We start from the raw sequence: 11,364 nt of genomic DNA, 5'->3' as shown, positions 1-11,364 counted from the left end.
AATTGGAGAACTAAAAATCCATTGAGCAGAGTTGGGAAAAAAAACAGCACAGGACAGGAGAGAATCGAGAATCAATAGGAGAGAAACAAAGGTCTCAGAGGCTCCTCAAAGAAGGAATATGAGAAAGAAGTAATAGACATCAGAGCAGCTCAGATTAGGGAGAGATGTCCTAAAGGAAGCAAGAAAGTAAGAGAAAGGGAAGAAGCAGAGAACATGGAATGGAAGGGAGGAGACAAACAAAAGCAGCTCTCTGACTTTCAGGAAAATATAACTGTTGACATAATAATCACAATGCAGAGAAAAAAGGATCAGAGACTGTAAAAGCCAAAATGACCATAGGAGTTATGGCAAGAGATTGTGGTTTGAGGAAAGGTCCTTGACAAAATATGTTTAATAAATATATAGGGAGGTTTCAAAGCAGAGACAAGGATGTTGAAATATTGCCTAGAGAGGTAATGAAGTCATGGGCTAGGAGAGGGATCTCAATATGACAGGGATGCACCAGGATACCAAGGAAAAATCCCAAGGCCTGTTCCACAGCCTTTTCAAGGTCCCTTTCCTGGACCTAGGCAGACAGTGCCTGAACAACACTCTAATTTTCTAGTTGCCTGCTGAAAGAGACTTTCTGCTTCTAACCTCCTAGATGTAAAACTCAGATATTAGAAGGTACTTACCTGAGTATTTTCTGCTTCTAGGATGGAGGACAGGGCTCTACCAAAAAGACTATGTCCATTCATATATATGTGCTTGTGTGAGTGAGTGCATATGTGTGTGTGTGTGTGTGTGTGTGTGAAGGCCTACGCAGTTCCTAGTTATAAGAACTGATTGCTGAGCCCTTCTGCCTCCTGGGCTGTGATTATCATATCATGGGCAGCCCCAGTGATATTAGTCTGCCAAGGGAAAAAGGGATGTATCTAAAAGAGTAAACTTTTGTCCCAGATGAAAATGTCTTCAAAGTTTCCTATTTATTAAGCATTCCCTATCTTCAATTACTAATAAATTATGACAAAGGACCTGTCATCAACTAAGCACAAAGAAGAGAGAAACTTTCCTGGACTGCAAGAGACCACAGATGCAGCTATTAAAAAGGTTGTCACAGGCAGAGGAAGGAAAACTAACACCTTGTCATGGGTGCTTCCATTAATAATCTTGACATGGCTTGGGCTTTGGGGCTTCTCCTGAGGAATCCTAGGCCTTGCATTGGCATTCTTTTTCATTCAAAGTCCCACCCTCCCAATGGAATGTCTGAATAGGAATTCCTCCATAAGTATAATATTCCTAAGTTTGCTAATGGTGCTTTTCTGTGCCTTTATGTCTTTTTTGTCCAATCCCTAGGATATGATTACCTCTCCTCCCCTTCCCTTACAATGATCACCATCAAGAAATGGATTTCATTGCCAGTAGGAAAGGTCACACATGCCTCAATAAAGGCCCAACTTTCTTCAATCTCTGATAAAGTTTTTATTTCTGGAAAATATTATATTTCAGTCAAAAAGTAAAGAAATTGTGAGCTTTTTGTTGCAGTGTTATCTCCTTACTTTATGTGTGTGTGGAAGTGTGTACTATGTTGAGTTGTTATGCCCTGTGGGTTTTCTCTGCTCACATGAATCTTTCTAGATGTGGCTTGCATGAAGGACATATAGATCTAGATTCACCTTCCTCCATTTTCTCTCTCTCTCTCTCTCTCTCTCTCTCTCTCTCTCTCTCTCTCTCTCTCTTTTCTGGAGGCAATTGGAGTTAATTGACTTGTCCAGGGTTACAAAGGTAGTAAGTATCTGAGTACTAATTTGAACTCAGGTCCTGCTGACTCCAGGGCCAATGCTCTATCCACTATCCTTTTCTTTTTTTCTTGTTTTGTTAAATTATAAAAGTATTTTAAAATTATTTTCTAGTTACATATAAAGATAGTTTTAAACATTTGTTTTCTTTTCTTTTTTTCTTTTTTTTTTTGGTGAGGCAATTGGGGTTAAGTGACTTGCCTAGGGTCACACAGCTAGTAAGTGTTAAGTGTCTGAGGCCGGATTTGAATTCAGGTCCTTCTGACTCCAGGGCCGGTGCTCTATCCACTGTGCTACCTAGCTGCCCCCAACATTTGTTTTCATACAATTTTTAGTTCCAAATTTTTTCTCCCTCCCTTCCCTCCCCTCTCCACAATACAGAAAGCAATCTGATATAGGTTATGCATGTACATTAAACATATTTCTGCATTAGTCATATTGTGAAAGAAGAATCAGAATACAAGGGGAAAAAACCCTCAAAAAAGAAAAAAAAATCCACAAAGTAGAAACAGTATGGTTCAATCTGCATTCAGAATCCACAGTTGTTTTTTCTGGATTTGGGGAATATTTTCTACCATGAGTTCTTTGGAACTGTCTTGGATCATTGTGTTGCTGAGAAGAGCCAAGTCTATTACAGTTGATCATCACACAATGTTGCTGTTACTGTGTACAATGTTCTCCTGGTTCTGCTCACTTCACTCAGCATCAGTTCACTTAGGTCTTTCCATGTTTTTCTGAGATCTTTTGCTCATCATTTTTTACAGCACAATAGTATTCCATTACATTTTTACACCACAACTTATTCATTGGCATTCCACCAATTTTTAATTCTTTACCACCAGAAAGAGAGCTGCTATAAATATCTTTGTACATGTTGGTCCTTTTCTCTTTTCTATGATCTCTTTGGGATACAGACCTAGTAGTTGTATTACTGGATCAAAACATGTAGTTCCAAATTATTCTCCAGAATGGTTGGATCAGTTCACAACTCCACAAACAATGCATTAGTGTTCCAATTTGTCCACAACCTCTCCATTATTTTTCCTTTTTGTCACATTAGCTAATCTGATAGGTGTTGGGTGATACCTCAGAGTTGTTTTGATTTGCATTTCTCTAATCAATAGTGATTTAAAGCATTTTTTCATATGGCAATAGATAGCTTTGATTTCTTCATCTGAAAATTGCTTGTTCATATCCTTTGACCATTTCTCAATTGGGGAATGACTTGCATTCTTATAAATTTGATTTAGTTCCCTAAATATTTTAGAAATGAGGTCTTTATCAGAAATACTGGCTGTAAAACTTGTTCCCCAGCTTTCTGCTTCCCTTTTAATTTTGGCTGCATCACTTCTGTTTGTACAAAATCTTTTTGATTTAATGTAATCAAAATCCATTTTGCATTTCATAATATTCTCTATCTCTTGTTTTCACAAATTGTTCTCCTCAACACAGATCTGAGAGGCAAACTATTCCTTCCTCTCATAATTTACCTATCCACCAACCTTTTCTAAGGAAACTTTGATTGCCTTCCTAAAAGAAATCAGCAAATTGAGACTAGAGGTTGGTCACTCTGCTCTACTCAGAGAGAGGAAGAACTGGGCTAAAATTATATTTGTATTCTCCCTAAAATATTATTAGTCTCTTGGAAGTAATTTTTAGGTTCAAGTTGTTCTTCTAAGTGTTATCCCTTCACAGGAAAGGCTTGTCCCAAGTTGTTTATCCAAGACTGGACTATCTTCCCACCAGCTGCCAGTTCCACAATGAGTGTGCATAATGAACAGCAAAAACCTAATTATGCAAATCAATAGCAAAACAGAAATCAAAGAAAATAAACAGAGGAGATTATATATAAAATGATACAAAGTGAATGATCTGTCTTATTGAAAGCAAGATCACTGAGAGAGAGGGAGATGAGAGAAAGAGAGAGAATCTTCTTACATCTTTCCCAAAGGGAATAGTAATATGATCAAGGTGTCAACTATTCTCCATGTTGTTTTCCTCCCATTTTCTCTCTTCAACTCTTTGAAGAACATCTGAAATAATATGACTTTTCTCTCCAAGGTAGAACCAAAAAACCATGATCTCTCTTCTCTAGTTGTGTAGGGACCAATTTTTTTGGGTAAAGAAGGGAGACCAACAGCCTCCCTCAAAACAGAGCAGGATTTATTTAATAAGAATGAACTTAAAAAGACACCAACAGCATCAGTAGGATTAAGGGAAAGGAAATAAAATGGGGAAAGGGAAATGATACAACCTGAATAACACCACCACCCAGGAATCAGCTGAGAACACACAGCAGCCTCCTGTTGCCTTCCAGCTGCAAGCTAGAATGGCAAAAAACCTCCCTTCTTTCCAGCAGACCCCAGGCTGACCACACACAGCCCTAAGCCACTTAGCTGGCAGCTCTGACTGATAGTCACATGACTGATATTGGTAGGTGTGAAAAAAATTAACAATTGTAGGGGAGGGGCAAGAACATTATGATAGGCTGTACTGAGAAAGGTAGCTGGCATTCAGGTAAGGTTAATCTCTACCAATAAAAGAATATTAATTGTTTTACAGGGACAATCTGCATCCTGTAGTCTTCTCTAGGGAATCACAACTACAGACTTGATGTATCTATAGAAAAGACAAAATCTCCCTTAACCACAGAGAAACAGGAAAGGACAGATGACACGTTTTGGGGATGTTAATGTTATGTGGCTGAACAAAGGGATCTCCATGAAGTATCCAGGGGATGTTGGAATGAGAGATGACAATTTTTGTTTTAAACTAAATTTTCTCTGAGCTAGATCATCTGGATTTCTGAGGTTAACTTAAGGTAGGTGGATGCAAACCCAATTGTAAAAATTATATAGAATAAAATCAGTTACATTGTAGAATCAACACATTTGAAACCAGTACAGAAACACTCAGAGATAATATTAATTTTAATCTTTTCACAAAAGGTAGCTGTAGGTGAATACCTGAACCTTGATACTCATAGGTAGTGCATATACATGCATGCATATGTAACATATGCATAAATGTGAGCATATATCAAGATCTATGTACCTATCTAAACCTATCTATATATGCATCTATCTATATTTTATAATTTTGCATGTGAAGTCTCTTTTCTGTCAGAAGCTGGATAGCCTGATTCTTTCTTATTTCTGACATGCAGTTAAAATTATCACAGACTAAAAGGTGAATACAAGAGAAATTGAAGATGTCACATAAAGTATATTGTTATTATTAGTTATCATAAACATCTATTTAGTATTTTCAATTTTTCAACGTTGTATTTTTTTTTAGAATAAAAACTTTTTGGGCCTCAAAAATTACCTTGCAAAGACATTACAGCAATTATTATTTTCACACTTATTACATATAAGAAAACTAAGACTTAGAGAAGTTTCAGACCAAAATTTTTACAGTGCTCCTAAAATATGGAGATTGGATTAGATTTCAAACGTTCATATCTATAGGTTCAGCACCTTATTTTCTCACAAAATATTTAGAGACCTTTTTGACCTAAAGAATTCAAGATGAAAAGGAAGAAATGAAAAATAGTTATTTATATAATATGTGCACTGGTGTGGTCTAATATTGTCTGTCCTTCATTCTCAAAGAGGTTCATGACATTGGGAGGTGATGCCATAACTGGTAATGAATTAGATTTAAGTGAAGGAGGGCTGTGCAAAATCACCAGCCTCACTCTCTCTGCCAGAGTCATCTGGGTCCAATGGCAAGATATACAACAGGATGACTGGAAATGGCCCCAGATGAAGTAGAACCCTTTGTTCTCTTTAAACTAAAGGCTTTATCAGGTCTTGATTTGCCTGAGGCAATGCCCATTCAGTGATTAAGGCTAGGTAAGAAGTGAGGGAAAAGAGTGGCCTCCTTTCTCTAATGCAGAAGTATCAAACACAGTGACAGGGGACCACAATGTATTCCATGACACTCCTGAGTGTGACTTGAAGAGGATTAAAAATATATTTGGGAAATAGTTAACAAAATTAATAAAAATACAATAAAGTACAGATAATATTTTTTTCAGTCATTTCAGTGGTGCCTGTCCTTTTATGGTGCCATTTGGTGTTTTCATGGGAAAGATACTAGCGTGCTCTTGCATTTCATACTCTGGTGGATCGAGTGGATCCATTTTGTCTGGCAATCAGAGGTTAGGTGACTTGACCAGGATCATATGGCTAGAAAGAGTCTGAGGCTATATTTGAATTGAGGTCTTCCTGATTCTAATTCCAGTGCTCTGTCCACTGAACCACAAGTTGTCTCTAATACACAATTAAAACTACATTTTAAAACAAAATATTTATATAACCTACAGGGACCCTTCCTTCATTATGGTTCAGTGGCCTCCATTTCTATGTGAGTTTGACATCATGAGTCTAGTGGAAGAAAAAAAAGTGCATTTGAAATCAGGAGACATGAGTTTAAGAAGTGACTATGTAACTTATCCTTTTTTTTTTTAAGTGAGGCAATTGGGGTTAAGTGACTTGCCCAGGGTCACACAGCTAGTAAGTGTTAAGTGTCTGAGGCCAGATTTGAACTCAGGTACTCCTGACTCCAGGGCCGGTGCTCTATCCACTGTGCCACCTAGCTGCCCCATAACTTATCCTTTTTACCAAGAGCAAGACACATAATGTCTGAACACACTTTTATGAAACAGAAAAGTATTCAAATACATTATCACAGAGGTCCTTTCTAGTATTAGGTCCTAGAATCTTTAGATTCCAATCTTCTTGCCCCTCTTCCACCAATTTCAGAAAGATATTTTTTTGTTATAGTGTTAGGACAGAATGCTGGGAGTGGGTATGGTTGAGGATACTGTGACAAAGGAGAAAGGAACTTCTATGCCACAGAGCATACCAGTATTTGAGGGCTTTGGAATCAGAGAAGATCAGCACAAAAGGGCTGATAACTGGGAAACATGCTGCTGAGAGATCTAAAGTGGTCACGAACCAGGGCTGATGTTTATTCATTTGAAAGAAGTAAAATGACAAGCTAGAATTAATGGAATACAAGGAGACATATGTGCCCACTAATAGGAGGAAAGTATAGGTGGCTCTTTTCTCAGGGGAAGTTCTAGGAGAGAGATGAGGACTGTGAATATGTTGGACTTGCTGGTGGTGTTTGTGCAGAAGAAGCACTAAGTAGGCACTGATCCAGAGCATGAATCCCAGACGCATAATATCAGGAATACAAAAGACAACTGCAAAAAATGTGGCATCAAAAGAGGCAGGAGTTAAAGTTGAACAATATCCTAGATACCAGATCTTGGTATAATTAGTCATAGACCTTGAGTTATGCATGGTCCCAAGCAAAGTGAAATTTATCAGCAGGTAGAAACACCAGCAGAGGAAGCAGGAAAGGACAATACACTTTTGAGTTTTGCCAACCTGGAGTTACTGGGACTGATGGTGATGACCTGAAAACCACTCAAGAGACAGGTGATGCTGAGCGAAATACTACGGGCCACATTTTGAAAACAAACAAGAAGTTTACACCCAACATGATCTAAGAAATTTTTTATGCCCAAAGAGGAAACCATGTGAGGGATTCCTTTGGAGAGAAGCACTTCTGAGTTGGCCAAAGTGAAGTGGGAAAAAATACACTCTATTCGTCCCAGCCTTAGACCAATGAGCAAAGTGAAGGTGTACTGACCCAGGAGGAAGAAATTCCCAATAATGCCAACTCCCATCTGAATAAGGAAGACAATGACCAACACCAAGTCATTAAGCATCATTTTCTCCAAGTCTTGGGAAGAAGAATGGGTCTGTTCCAGCTCTCACTGTCGAGTTTCATACTGCCAGCAATTCCTAGAGGAAAATGAGAGATTCCTTTAATTTCTAACGTGTATAATTGAAGATACCGGGGCTGCATTCAGGGAAAATTGAGATAACCTCTATGTTAAGCTGGATTAGGATATAATTGAATTTATACCACTGAGAATGGTTTGCATTTCTTGTATTTTTTTTGGTAGCCAGGAAACCAAATTTAGCAAAATATTAGAAAATAACAAAAAAGTCCATCTAGTAATCTAGTCTTTTTTTTGTCTTTTGGGGCTTTTGAACTGAATGATGGAGGAATGAATTCACAAGTTCAGTTCCAAAAGGTTAGATGAGTAGAAATATTTTCGCAAAATATTATTGAAATATGATGAACAAAAATAATATCATAAAAAAGAAAGTTTAAATAAGGAAAATGGAGACATAAGGTGGAACAGATCCAATTCGATCCTTTTGGAGATCAAATAATGAATTTTACATAGGAAATATAGGGATTATTAAAGCATCTGACTATGTATAGCTTTCAAAAAAGATTCATTGCTTTTGCTGAGGAGAATGGAGGCAGATGATATGAGACAGAGGAAGATGCATACCCTCCATGGAATAGCTATAGAACAACTGAAATTATGAGGTGAATGATCATCCATGAAGGATTAGAGAAAGAACAAGGGAATAGTGGTAGTTGGGGAAAACCAACTCACGGGGACTGACAGCTACCTTCTTTCCTTCTCGTCAGCAGCTTTTTGCTAATAAGAAGGCAATGTTGTCATCCTGTATTATGGGGACTATTGATATTGAGAGAACTGAAATAAGTGTTGCAAATAACATGAAGTTTTGGAGAAGAAACCAAAGGCAGCAGGGCAAAGATTATTTTTCTCTCTGTTGCCTATTTCTACTTAAGGGAAGACATAAAGAAGAGAAAATTTCATTGGACAGTGAAAGATTGATCAAGAATGTGATGTCTCAGCATGGGACCTTGGTTTACCATGTGGGCATAACATATTTTTATATGACAGACCATTTCTGGAATGCTTTGAGCCATTCTTCACCCACTCACAGTTTGAGACCATGGTTTTTCACCCTCATTAGATATTTATGAAGAAATGAGAATGAAGAATTAGAGACTTAACCCCCTTATTCTTCATTTGTACCCCCCAAAACTGAAGGACAAATGTAAGCATGCTCCGAAATCTGAGACTTCTCTGAGTTAGGGCAAGATGTCTCAGAGTCCACATGGGCAATTCTATAATCTTCATCCTTTAGCATAGCACTTGACACAAAAAAAGTCAGTAGTAAGTCCTTTCTTTTCTTCCTTCCTTCCTTTGTTCCTTCATTCCTTTTCACTTCCTTCTTCCTTCCTTCCTTTCCTTTCATTCTTTCTTTCCTTCTTTCTTTCTTTTCTTTTCCTTTCTCTTTTTATTTTTCCTTTCTTTCTCTCTCTCTGTCTCTCCTTCCTTCCTTTTTTCTCTCCTCCCTCCCTCCCTTACTTCTTTCTTCCTTTCATTATATATTTCTTCAAAGTATTTCAAGAATATGAAAATATTTTAGAGACTTTTTTTTTTGGTGAGGCAATTGGGGTTAAGTGACTTGCCCAAGGTCATACAGCTAGTTAAGTGTCAAGTGTCTGAGGCCGGATTTGAACTCAGGTCCTCCTGAATACAGGACCAGTGCTCTATCCACTATGCCACCTAGCCTTTTCACCACTTTTTTGAGAAAAGGGAGAAACAAAAATGGATGGGTCTTTTGATTGGGTTTTTGTGGTAAAATTAAAAGAAAAAAAATTGAGGTTATTAATTATAATTTGGCTTGTTTTCTCTTCAAAAGAACACAGCCTTTGTACTGAAAATGTCAAAAGAAAAATGGCTTATATGGAGCTGATATGAAAGACAAGTAAGACTTTTCTAAGAACTGACCTACTTGCCCTTTAGAATACAACTCACTTCACCCAAATTAATTACCAAGTAGGATGCAGAACAATGGTGATTGTGATCATTCAAACTCTTTCATTAGAAGATTATGAAAAGTGAAAGACCATGAAAAACCCAAGAAATACTAAACATTTTGAAAAAGGCTGCTGTGAAATATATAGAATAGCCAATACTATTTTTTCTTTTGGATTATTTTTTTGTAATTCTTTTTTTATTAATAAGGTATTTTATTTTTCCCATTACATGTAAAGATAGTTCTCAACTTTTGTTTATACAAGCTTTCCAATTTCAGATTTTTCTCCCTCCCCCCTCCCCAAGACAGCAGGTAATATGATATATATATACACACACACATAATAACATTAAGCATATTTCTGCATTAGTCATGTTATAAGAGAAAAATCAGAGCAATGATGAAAAACCTCAAAATAGAAAAACAACAGCACCAAAAACAAAAGAAATAGTATGGTTCATTCAGCATCTATACTCCACAGTTCTTTTTTTTTTCCTGGATTTGGAGATCCTCTTCTATCATGAGTTCCCTGGAACTCTTCTGTACCATTGCATTGGTGAGAAGAATATAGTCCATCACAGTTGATCAACACTCAGTGTTGATGATAGTGATAAACTGCTGTGTATCCAGAAGTAAGCAACCAGTATGGGGAGGAGACTCCAGATCATAATTTGAGTACTGGCTAATGTAATGATTGGAATGATGCCACCTATTGGAGACTTGCTGTGGGAAAGCTCCACCATGAGGAAAATGCCTCAGAGGGCAAGGCCATGTGGCTTTTCCTTGGCGTCAGGAAGTGACGTTTGTTCATGGGTGCTGTCTATCAAGGCTACCAGCCAATCAATTTGAGGAGCCTCCTATTTTCTGGGAGGAGACAGGAAGGAGGAAAGAGGGCCTGTGTGGAGAGCTCTCACTCTTTTTGGGTTCCTGACTTGATGGTGGTGGTGGTGGCAGAGGACTTCACAGGAAATTTGAGGAAAGATAGGAATGCCAGGCTGTTGGAATTCTGTTCTCAATCTTTTTCTTTCTATTTTTCAATAAACCCTTAAAAACCTAAACTTGTTTTATCAGTGATTTTAGTCAGTTTCCCCCAAAACTGGGGGAACAGATTAGAATCCACATTTAGAATCTTAAATTACACACTAAGAAAGTGGAACTATTTAGTTTAAAGAAGAGAAAGTTTACAAAGGATATGCTATCTCTCTTGCCTCCCCTATCCCTACCATGAAGCCATCTCTTGCCTAGGCTTCCATTTTCATCTTTGCAATATATCTTAGTACACTGTCTTCTTTTCTCTAACACTGCCAACATTTATGCCTGGACTATTGCAATAGCCTGCTGGCATGTTTTCTTGGCTCAAATATTTCCCCTCCATTCAGCTTCCAGACTCTGAATCCTCCATTCATTTACCAAAGTGATTTTGTTAAAGTGTTGGTCTAACCATATGTCTCCCTACTCGATGAACTCCTCAGGCTCCCAATCACAGCCAGGATCAAACAGAAAATCCTCTGTCTGAGGTTCAAAGCCTTTCATAATCTGGCCTCCTATTACTTTTCAGTCTTCTTACTCCTTTCTCTCCACATCCTCTTTTCATTTTTTGATTCAGTTACACTGGCCTCTTTGCTGTTCCAAAAACAAAACACCCCTATTAGCTCAAGGCATTTTTTTGGCTGTCCCACTTTCTAGGAACCCTTTTCTTCCTTAACTCTACCTACTGACTTCCCTGGTTTCTTTTTAGTCTCAATTAAAATCCTATCTTCTACAGGTAGGTTTTCTCAAATATTCTTAATTCTAACAACTGACCTCTCTTATTTATCTTCCAGGGCAGCTAGGTGACTCAGTGGATGAAGTAT

The 11,364-nt window shown here is 37.7% G+C and overlaps 1 pseudogene; it reads right to left on the bottom strand.

The window, feature by feature from the left end:
• Nucleotides 1-6,562: 6,562 nt before the first annotated feature.
• LOC122748306 lies at nt 6,563-7,524 on the bottom strand (annotated as a pseudogene).
• Between the last annotated feature and the right edge of the window lie 3,840 nt (nt 7,525-11,364).

Source organism: Dromiciops gliroides, chromosome 3 (genome assembly GCF_019393635.1).
Source record: "Dromiciops gliroides isolate mDroGli1 chromosome 3, mDroGli1.pri, whole genome shotgun sequence".
Taxonomy (NCBI): domain Eukaryota; kingdom Metazoa; phylum Chordata; class Mammalia; order Microbiotheria; family Microbiotheriidae; genus Dromiciops; species Dromiciops gliroides.
Note: the sequence above shows the minus strand (reverse complement) of the source record. Positions and strands in the feature narration are given on the sequence as shown.